Source organism: Arachis hypogaea, chromosome 20 (assembly GCF_003086295.3).
Source record: "Arachis hypogaea cultivar Tifrunner chromosome 20, arahy.Tifrunner.gnm2.J5K5, whole genome shotgun sequence".
NCBI lineage: Eukaryota > Viridiplantae > Streptophyta > Magnoliopsida > Fabales > Fabaceae > Arachis > Arachis hypogaea.
Window position 1 is genome coordinate 120935677 of NC_092055.1, and position 10797 is coordinate 120946473.

At 37.4% G+C, this 10797-nt stretch overlaps 1 non-coding gene across 1 annotated transcript; it reads right to left on the reverse strand.

Annotated features, from left to right (window-relative positions):
- Nucleotides 1-10478: 10478 nt before the first annotated feature.
- Nucleotides 10479-10587, reverse strand: LOC112788742 (small nucleolar RNA R71). The gene has a single exon (XR_003196092.1). It is a non-coding gene; the product is annotated as a small nucleolar RNA R71 (small nucleolar RNA).
- Nucleotides 10588-10797: the final 210 nt, after the last annotated feature.

Genomic DNA, 10797 nt, shown 5'->3' on the forward strand with positions numbered 1-10797 from the left:
GCACATCTGTGAGGCTCCATGAGAGCCCACTGTCAAGCTATTGACATTAAAGAAGCGCTTGTTGGGAGGCAACCCAATGTTTATTTATCTAACTATATTTTTCTTAATTATGTGTCTTTATAGGTTCATGATCATGAGGAGTCACAAAATAAATATAAAAATTGAAAACGGAATCAAAAACAGCAGAAGAAAAATCACACCCTGGAGGAGCATCTGTCTGGCGTTCAAACACCAGAACAGAGCATAGTTCTGGCGCTGAACGCCCAGAATGGGAGCATCCTGGCGCTGAACGCCCAGAACAAGCATGGTTCTGGCGTTCAACGCCAGAAATGGCAGTAAAGGGGCGTTGAACGCCCAAAATGGGCACCAACCTGGCGCTGAACGCCCAGAGTTGTGTGCAAGGGCATTTTACATGCCTAAATTGGTGCAGGGATGTAAATGCCTTGACACCTCAGGATCTGTGGACCCCACAGGATCATCTCAGAATCTGTGAACCCCACAGGATCCCCACCTACCTCATCATCTCTCTTTCCATTCATGATCATCCCTTCTGTTTTCCATTTACCACTCACATCATTACACCCACTTACCTTCAAAATTCAACATCTCTTCCCCACCCAATCCCACCCATATGGCCGAATACACACCTCCCTCCATCTCCTCTATATCTTCTTCTTCTTCTATTCTTTCTTCTTTTGCTCGAGGGCGAGCAACATTCTAAGTTTGGTGTGGTAAAAGCATAGCTTTTTTATTTTTTCCATAACCATTGATGGCACCTAAGGCCAGAGAAACCTCTAGAAAGAGGAAAGGGAAGACAAAAGCTTCCATCAAGGGTCTATAGCTCAGTGGTAGAACATTTGACTGCAAATCAAGAGATCCCTGAGATACCTCAGGGGATTCATTTTCTTCCACACAATTATTGGAAGCAACTAAGGGTGGAACATCAAGAGCACTCCATCATCCTTCATGAAATCAGAGAAGATCTAAAAAGCAATGAAGGAGGAGCAACAAAGGCAAGGAAGAGACATAGAAGAGCTCAAAAACATCATTGAAACGCCATCATCACTAAGGTGGATTCATTCCTTGCTCTTATTTCTTCTGTATTTTTTTCGATTTTCTATGTTATGGTGCTTATCTATGTTTGTGTCTTCATTACATGATCATTAGTAGTTAGTAACTATGTCTTAAAGATATGAATGTCCTATGAATCCATCACCTCTCTTAAATGAAAAATGTTTTAATTCAAAAGAACAAGAAGTACATGAGTTTCGAATTTATCCTTGAACTTAGTTTAATTATATTGATGTGGTGACAATGCTTCTTGTTTTCTGAATGTATGCTTGAACAGTGCATATGTCTTTTGAAGTGGTTGTTTAAGAATGTTAAATATGTTGGCTCTTGAAAGAATGATGACTAGGAGACATGTTATTTGATAATCTGAAAAATCATAAAAATGATTCTTGAAGCAAGAAAAAGCAGCAAAGAACAAAGCTTGCAGAAAAAAAAAATTCTGAAAACATAGGCGAAAAAAAAAAGAAAGAAAAAGAAAAAGCAAGCAGAAAAAGCCAAAAGCTCTTAAAACCAAGAGGCAAGAGCAAAAAGCCAATAACCCTTAAAACCAAAAGGCAAGGGCAAATAAAAAGGATCCCAAGGCTTTGAGCATAAGTGGATAGGAGGGCCTAAAGGAATAAAATCCTGGTCTAAGCGGCTAAACCAAGCTGTCCCTAACCATGTGCTTGTGGCGTGTAGGTGTCAAGTGAAAACTTGAGACTGAGCGGTTAAAGTCAAGGTCCAAAACAAAAAAAGAGTGTGCTTAAGAACCCTGGACACCTCTAATTGGGGACTTTAGCAAAGCTGAGTCACAATCTGAAAAGGTTCACCCAATTATGCGTCTGTGGCATTTATGTATCCGGTGGTAATACTGGAAAACAAAATGCTTAGGGCCACGGCCAAGACTCATAAAGAAGCTGTGTTCAAGAATCATCATACTGAACTAAGAGAGTCAATAACACTATTCGAAATCTGAAGTTCCTATAGATGCCAATCATTCTGAACCTCAATGGATAAAGTGAGATGCCAAAACTATTCAAGAGGCAAAAAGCTATAAGTCCCGCTCATATGATTGAAACTCTGTTTCATTGATAGTTTGGAATTTATAGTATATTCTATTCTTTTTATCCTATTTTGATTTTCAGTTGCTTGGGGACAAGCAACAATTTAAGTTTGGTGTTGTGATGAGCGGATAATTTATACGCTTTTTGACATTGTTTTTAGTATGTTTTTAGTAGGATCTAGTTACTTTTAGGGATGTTTTTAATAGATTTTGTGTTAAATTCACATTTCTGGACTTTACTATGAGTTTGTGTGTTTTTCTGTGATTTCAGGTATTTTCTGGCTGAAATTGAGGGACTTGAGCAGAAATCAGATTCAGAGGTTGAAAAAGGACTGCTGATGCTGTTGGATTCTGACCTCCCTGCACTCAAAGTTGATTTTCTGGAGCTACAGAACTCAAAATGGTGCGCTTCCAATTGCGTTGGAAAGTAGACATCCAAGGCTTTCCAGCAATATATAATAGTCCATACTTTGGCCAAGAATTGACGACGTAAACTGGCGTTCAACGCCAGCTTTCTACCCAAATCTGGCGTCCAGCGCCAGAAAAGGATCCAAAACCAGAGTTGAACGCCCAAACTGGCACAAAAACTGGCGTTCAACTCCACAAATGGCCTCTGCACGTGCAACACTTAAGCTCAGCCCAAACACACACCAAGTGGGCCCCGGAAGTGGATTTATACATCAAATACTTACTCATGTAAACCCTAGTAGCTAGTTTATTATAAATAGGACCTCTTACTATTGTATTAGGCATCTTTGGATTACCTTATGATCCTTTGATCACGTTTTAGGGGGCTGGCCATCTCGGCCATGCCTGGACCTTCACTTATGTATTTTTAACGGTAGAATTTCTACACTCCATAGATTAAGGTGTGGAGCTCTGCTGTTCCTCAAAGATTAATGCAAAGTACTACTGTTTTCTATTCAATTCTTCTTATTTCGCTTCTAAGATATCCATTCGCACCCAAGAACGTGATGAAGGTGATGATTATGTGTGATGCTCATCATCCTTCTCCCTTATGAACGCGTGCCTGACAAACACTTCCGTTCTACATGAATTAAGCTAGAATGAATATCTCTTAGATCTCCTAACCAGAATCTTCGTGGTGTAAGCTAGAATGATGGCGGCATTCAAGAGAATCCGGAAGGTCTAAACCTTGTCTGTGGTATTCCGAGTAGGATTCAATGATTGAATGACTGTGACGAGCTCCTAACTCGCGATTGCAGGGCGTTAGTGACAGACGCAAAAGGATAGTAAATCCTATTCCAGCATGATCGAGAACCGACAGATGAATAGCTGTGCCATGACAGGGTGCGTGAGCATATTATTCATTGAGAGGATAAGATGAAGCCATTGACAAGGGTGATGCCTCCAGACGATTAGCCGTGCCGTGACAGGGCATTGGATCATTTTCCCGAGAGATGATCGAAAGTAGCCATTGACAGTGGTGATGTATCACATAAAGCCAGCCATGGAAAGGAGTAAGACTGATTGGATGAAGATAGCAGGAAAGCCCTGGATGTCTAGAGGAACGAAAAGCATCTCCATTCGCTTATCTGAAATTCCTACCAATGAATTACGTAAGTATCTCTATCCCTATTTTATTATATAATATTCGAAAACACCATTATCACTTTATATCTGCCTAACTGAGATTTACAAGGTAACCATAGCTTGCTTCATACCAACAATCTCCGTGGGATTCGACCCTTACTCACGTAAGGTATTACTTGGACGACCCAGTGCACTTGCTGGTTAGTTGTATCGAAGTTGTGACAATTATGAATTAAGATCAGAGCACCAAGCTTTGGAGCCATTACCAGGATTTGTTCGAGCCTGGAGATCACAATTTCGTGCACCACTAACCTAACTGTAGCAGAATTGGATAGTGAGTATGAGAAACCTTATGACTATAAAAGTGGGGTGTTCAATAGTCTAATTTCATCTGGAGATGAGGGCAGAACAACTTATTACTCTTTCAATGAAGAAACTAAATATGGTGAGGTAGAATTTAAGGTTGGACAATTGTTTCCCACTATGGAAGTTTTCAAGAAAGCTTTGAAAGATTATTTTGTGTATGAGGGTTGATTGTGTACTAAAAATATGAAATTTTTGTACATAAATAATTTTAAAAATGACCCAAAAATATGGTAAAAAAAGAGTCAAGTTCCTCCTAAAGGTGTTGGGTAAAAAGATCGAACCCAAAAGAACACTTTGAGGAGTTGAATTTCTCTTTAGTGGAAGCTAAATTGGTGGAAGTGGATTGGTTATATTTGGAGTATAAAGAGTGTCATCAAGTTAAAAGAAAATCAAACTAGATGTCCCTTCACTAATGTCACATGTCATAAGCATCCCTTTTACCCATACACCTCCTTGTCATAGACACCCAGCAGAACTTTAGTTTAACTTGTGAAAATCAACTTCTTCCATTTCTAGTTAAAAAGATTTGAAGGGATGGGAACACCTAAAAATATTTTTTGTCAACTACCTTATTTAGTAAGAAGTCTTGGGGTAAAAGGAGTAGGTCAAACATCACACTATAACCATTGGATAATGGACTCCCTCCTCAAAATGGTTTTACACTATAAAAGGACTTCAAGCCACCTCTTTAAAGGACTTTTTTCTAAAACTTAGAAGCTTATGTCCATCTTTTTCTCTCCTCAAATTCCTCTCATTATCCTTCATTTCATTCGTCACCTTCACAAGTAAAATTGGCATTTGAGTGTTCCACCAGAACACCCAACAGCAAGATTAATTAACCCCTGTCCACTCTGACAAAGCTTATTCATCCTCTTGTGGCATTAGTAGAGATCTCAACACTTGTTCTCCACCTCTATTTCTCATCACTAGTTCTTGTATTGCTCATTTGTCATTAATAAAAGTGTTTTCTCACAAGTTTACTTACCCCGAATCTCTCATCTTAATCATTTTTCACTTAATCTATTTTTCACAAAACTCACCCGAATCAAGGGTAAAAGTGTATTATATATTAAAAATAAGAAGCATAGGTTGAGGGCAATTTGTGCAAGTGAAGACTGTCTTTGGTTGATTTTTATCTCTTGGAATAGTGCAAAAGGTTGCTTCCATATTAAGACTTTATATAATGAACACTCTTGTGGAAGGAATTTTGGTAGCAACTTGGCTGACAAAACTTGGGTGTCTGATAAATTGGTTAAGAAGCTTCTCACACAACCAGGCCTAAAACCAAGTGTAGCCATGGATCACATGATAGAGGAGTACAATATTCAACTCAACCCAAAAATAATAGCTAGAGTATTGAAGGTTGCCAGAGAGGTTGTGATCGGGAGTGAAAAGGCACAATATGTAAAGACACGTGATTACCTTATGAAATTGCATGAAAGTAACCCAGGATCAATTGCCTTGATGGAGATAATTTCTTAACCTGAATCCCTACCACTATTTGATAGGTTATACATTAGTTTGGATGCCTGCAAGAAGGGGTTTAAAGAGGGATGCAGGCCATTAATTGGTTTGGATGGTCTCAAAGGGCCGTTTTGGTGGGCAGCTTCTAAGTGCAGTGGGGTAAGATGCCAATAACCACTTCTATGTCATTGCATATGCAGTGGTTTCTAATGAATGCAAAGAAACATGGAAGTAGTTTTTGACATTACTCCAAGAAGACTTAGGTGAAGTTCCACAATATGAGTAGAATTTTATTTCAAACCAATAAAAAGTAAGTTTTTTCACTTAACAAATGTTAACGGTTATTTTTTATTTAATTACATCTTGTGTTAAAGGTTACATATTTGTTGAGGGGTTTGGTACTAGCAATGGAGTTTATTTTTTATTTAATTACATCTTATGTTATTGTTTATATAATTGCTAAACGGTTTGGAGCTGGCAATGAAGGAAGTGAATCCTAATGCGCATCAGCAAAATTGCATTCTTCATATTTAGAAGAACTTCATAAAACATTTTAAGAATGAACAAACTAAGAAGATGGTTTGGGAGTGCTCTAGATGTACACCATTTCAAGAATTTAGCAATGCCATGGAGAAGTTAAAGAAGCTGAATGAGGGAGCCTAGGAGTATATGCAGAGGTTTGAACCTAGTATGTGGTGCAAGGTCTATTTCAGTTATAGGTCCAAGGTTGACAACATAACAAATAACATGTGTGAAGTGTGAAACGCCAAAATTGTTGAATACAGGAAGAAGCCAATTCTGACAACGCGTGAAGACTTGAAGTGTTATATCATGAGAAAAATGACTATGCACAAAAAGAGGTTAGAGAACCACATTAGTATCTTGCCCCTGTACAACAGAAGAAACTTGATTAGTTTATCAAGCCTAAAAGTATCAAGTGGAGAGCAGTCTGGGCTGGTGATAGTGAGAGGGTACTGTTTGAAGTCCAAATGCAAGGACACAAAGTTGGAGTAAACTTGCAAAATAGGACATGTACCTGCAATGTCTGGCAACTAACTGATACAGTTTTATCTTCGTACATGGTTAGTCTATTTGATATAACTCAATCATGTGATTTGGTTGGTTTGTTTAAGACTCTTTAAATATCTTCTTACATAAAATGGTGTGTTTAATACAACTCCATCTTTTTTAATTGGTTGGTTTGTTCATTTAATATAAATATCTTCTTACATGGTTGGCCTGTTTAATAAATGTATATCTTCTTACATAGTTGGTCTGTTGGATATAAATATCTCTTTAAATAGTTGGTATTTTTATGTATTTCTTTGCAGGAATGCCTTGTAGACATGCAGTTGCAGCCATGACTAAGATGGGGTTGAGGCTAGAGGACTTTGTGCACAAATGGCTCACAATGAATACTATCAGATTAGCCTACTCACATTGCATTAAACCAGTTAAAAGTAAAAAATACTAGATCCTAACTAATTCATGAAAATCATTACCTCCCACATATAAAAAAGCTGCTCATTGTCCAAAAATAAAGAGAAGAATCAATTCTATTGAGATGGAGATGTATTCCAACAAAGCCAAGAAGATATTTGAAATCACTTGTAACAAGTGTGGCCAAATGGGTCATTACTACAAAACTTCCTACAATCCATGATGAGTAGATATTTTATATGCTTTTTGGCATCATTTTCATATTGTTCTATTTATATTTTGTTTAAGTTTTATTATGTTTTCATAGGTTTTAGAGCAAAATTCATATTTTTTTATTCTAATTTGAGTTTTTGTGTTTTATGAGGATTTCAGGTAATATCTGGCAAAAATTGAGGAGCTTTGGCAAAGTCTGATTTAAAGGCAAGGAAAACATAATAGATGCTGTCAGAATTTGAACTTCGTGCACTCAAACAAATATTTCTGGAGCTACAGAGGTCCATATGACGCGTTCTCAACGGCGTTGGAAAGCTAACCTTCAGAGCTTTCCAGCAATATATGATAATTTATACTTTTCTTCGAAGGAGCCTGCCCATGCTGGGCGTTGAACGCCAAGGAACTACCCCATGGCTGGCGTTCAACGCCCCAAGGAGACAAGCCAGCGTTGAACGCCCAAGAACCACCCCATTCCTGGTGTTCAACACCCACTAAGAAACAAGGCAACGCCAATCACCCCCTAATGGGTGTTCAACGCCCATTCCTCAAAGCTAGACGCCAAGCTCAGCCCAAGTACTCAACCAAAGTGGGCCTAAGAATGGATTTCGCACCTCTAGTCTAGCTGTCATATTTTTTGTACTTCTTAGTCATTAGATTAAAATTTAAAGGAGAAGATCACCCATGTTTAGGATCTTCGGCCTCATCTTTACCTTTTCACGTTTTACTTTTCGTAACGCATGAGCAACTAAACCTCCTAAGTTAGGGTTAGGAGCTGTGCTGATTCTCATGGATTAATAATATTACTGTTCTATTTCAATACATGTTTGATTCTATTCTCTTGTGCATTTTCGTTCTTCATCTCATGAATTGAGGATGACCTGTGACAATCATCCTTGTTCTACATGGGTTCCGTGTGAGTCCTGCCCGGATAGCATTGAACCACTAGCTAGAGAATGCACTGTGGATTCCAAGAGCGTGCCTGGACGACTTTGGATATGTGACATATAATCCCGTTGACCGTAGGTTACTAAGGTTTCTGTGTCATTAAGGCTAGATCATGAGAAGCAGCGTTTCCTGATCCGGAAGATCCGACCTTGTCTGTGGCATTTTGAGTAGGATCACGAAGGAGAGTGAATTGCTTAGGTGTTCACCTTCGACTATGGTGGGAAGCCATGAGTTAACTTGATGAGGATGCTACATGAGTTGCTCAGATATGGTGGACTGGTATGGTTTAGAAGAGACTCACTTGATGAGGATGCTACATGAGTTAGTCAATTATAGCTGCCATTGAATGAATCATTTGTTGTTGAAGTAGACACAGTAAGAAAGGTTAATCCGGAAAGAATACGCATCTCCGAAACCTTAACTAATTATCCATCATTGCTTTTACACTAATCTGGTATTTTGTTCCTTACTTTTCATTTATGCTTCTTAACAAACAACCATCTTTTCTAATCGCCTGACTAAGATCTACAAGATAGCCATTGCTTGCTCAATCCAACAATCTCCATGGGATTCAACCCTCACTCACTTGAGGTATTACTTGGACGACCCAGTGCACTTGCTGGTTCAATTGTGCGGAGTTCAATTTCGCACACCAAGTTTTTGGCGCCGTTGCCGGGGATTGTTCTAAGATTGACAAACTACCGAACTATCTTGTTGCTTATTTTAGGTACTTTTTAAGGTTTATTTGCTCTCTTGTTTGTATCCTTTGTTTTCTTTCAAAAAGATTTTTCAAAACCTTTTCTTTTCTTTAGTAATCTTTTTCTTTGTTTGAGTCTTGTGTCAGTTTTTAAGTTTGGTGTCCCTTCCTGTGTTCATATTTTCTTTAAAATTTTCGAAATTATCCTTAAGTGTTCATCTTAGTATTCGAATTGTTCTTGGTAATTTTTCTTGTTTGATTTCAAAAATTTTAAGTTTGGTGTCTTTTTGGTATTTTTCCTTTAATTTTCAAAAATTAGTGTCCTTTGATTTTAAAATTTTTAAGTTTGGTGTCTCTTAGTTGTTTTTCTTTTTCCTTAAAATTTGAAAATAAAAAAAAGAAAATTTTTCTTTTATCTTTCTTTAATTTTTCAAAAATCTTGACTAACTTTCCCTATCTTGATTTAAAAACTTTTAAGTTTGGTGTTTTCTTGTTAGTAAAATTTAAATTTTGAATTTCAAATCTTTATCTTATCTTTTCATCTTTCTTTAAATTTCAAAAGTCCTATCTTATCTTACTTCAATTTCAAATTTTAAAATTCAATTTCAAAATTAAAAATTTAAAAATTCAAATTTCAAATTTCAAAATTAAATATTTTTCAAAAATTAAATTTCAAGTCTTATCTTTGCAAATCTTTTTCAATTCTCTATCATATCTTCTTGCTTTAAGTCCTTTCTATCTTATCTTCTTTTAAATTTTAAAACTTTTAAATTTCAAATCTTTGCCTTCTTTTAAAATTAAATCTTTCAATTTGTTTTCAATTATTGTTAGTTGGTTAGTTACTTGTTTTATCTCATTTTAATTTTGAAAGTTTGGTATCTCTCTAATTCTTCTTTCTCTCTCTTCTATTTTCAAAACTTTCTACTTCTTTCTCTCTCATTTTTCGAAAATTCTTACCTCTCTCTCTCTCTCTCTCTCTCTCTCTCTCTCTCTTCTATTTTCGAAAATCTTCTTTTTCTTTTTCTATTCATTTTTCGAAAACTTTTTCAATCTAAAAGATATCTTTCTTTTCTTTTCTTCTCATCTAACTCTCTCAAATAGAGAATCCTTTTCTTCTTGCATTCTTCCTTCTTGTTTATGAGTAGGAACAGGGATAAAGAACCTCTCTTTGATCCTGATCCTGAACCTGAGTGGACTCTAAGGAGGCGTTTACAACAAGTAAGAGCACATCACTCCAGAGGAAACCTTACAGAGCTTTTCGAATAAGAAGATGAAAATACAAACATGGTAGCCAATCCTAATGGTGGAGGAGACGCAAGAAAGGTCCTAGGTGACTTTACTGCACCCACTTCTGACTTCTATGGAAGAAACATCTCTATACATGCAATTGGTGCAAATAACTTTGAGCTGAAGCCTTAACTGGTCACTTTGGTTCAACAGAACTGCCAGTTTCATGGACTTCCACAGGAAGATCCCAACAAATTTATCTCTAATTTCTTGCAGATCTGTGATACTATCAAGACTAATAGAATGGATCCTGAAATCTACAAGCTTATGCTTTTTCCCTTTGCTGTAAGGGGCAGAGCTAGGTTATGGCTGGATTCTCAACCTAAGGAAAGCCTAAACTCTTTGAAAAAGGTAGTCAATGCATTCTTGACCAAGTTCTTCCCACCTCAGAAGCTGAGCAAGCTCAGGGTGAAAGTTTAGACCTTTAGGCAGAAAGAGGGTGAATCCCTCTATGAAGCCTGGGAGAGGTACAAGCAATTGATCAGAAAGTGCCCTCCTAACATGATTTCAAAATGGACCATGTTAGATATCTTCTATGATGGTCTCTCTGAATTATTCAAGATGGCTTTAGACCACTCTACTGGTGGATCACTCCACTTGAAGAAAACGCTTGAAGAGGCACAGAAACTCATTGACATGGTTGCTAACAACCAGTTCATGTACACTTCTGAGAGGAACCCTCTAAGCAATGGGGTAGCTCAGAAGAGAGGAGTCCTGG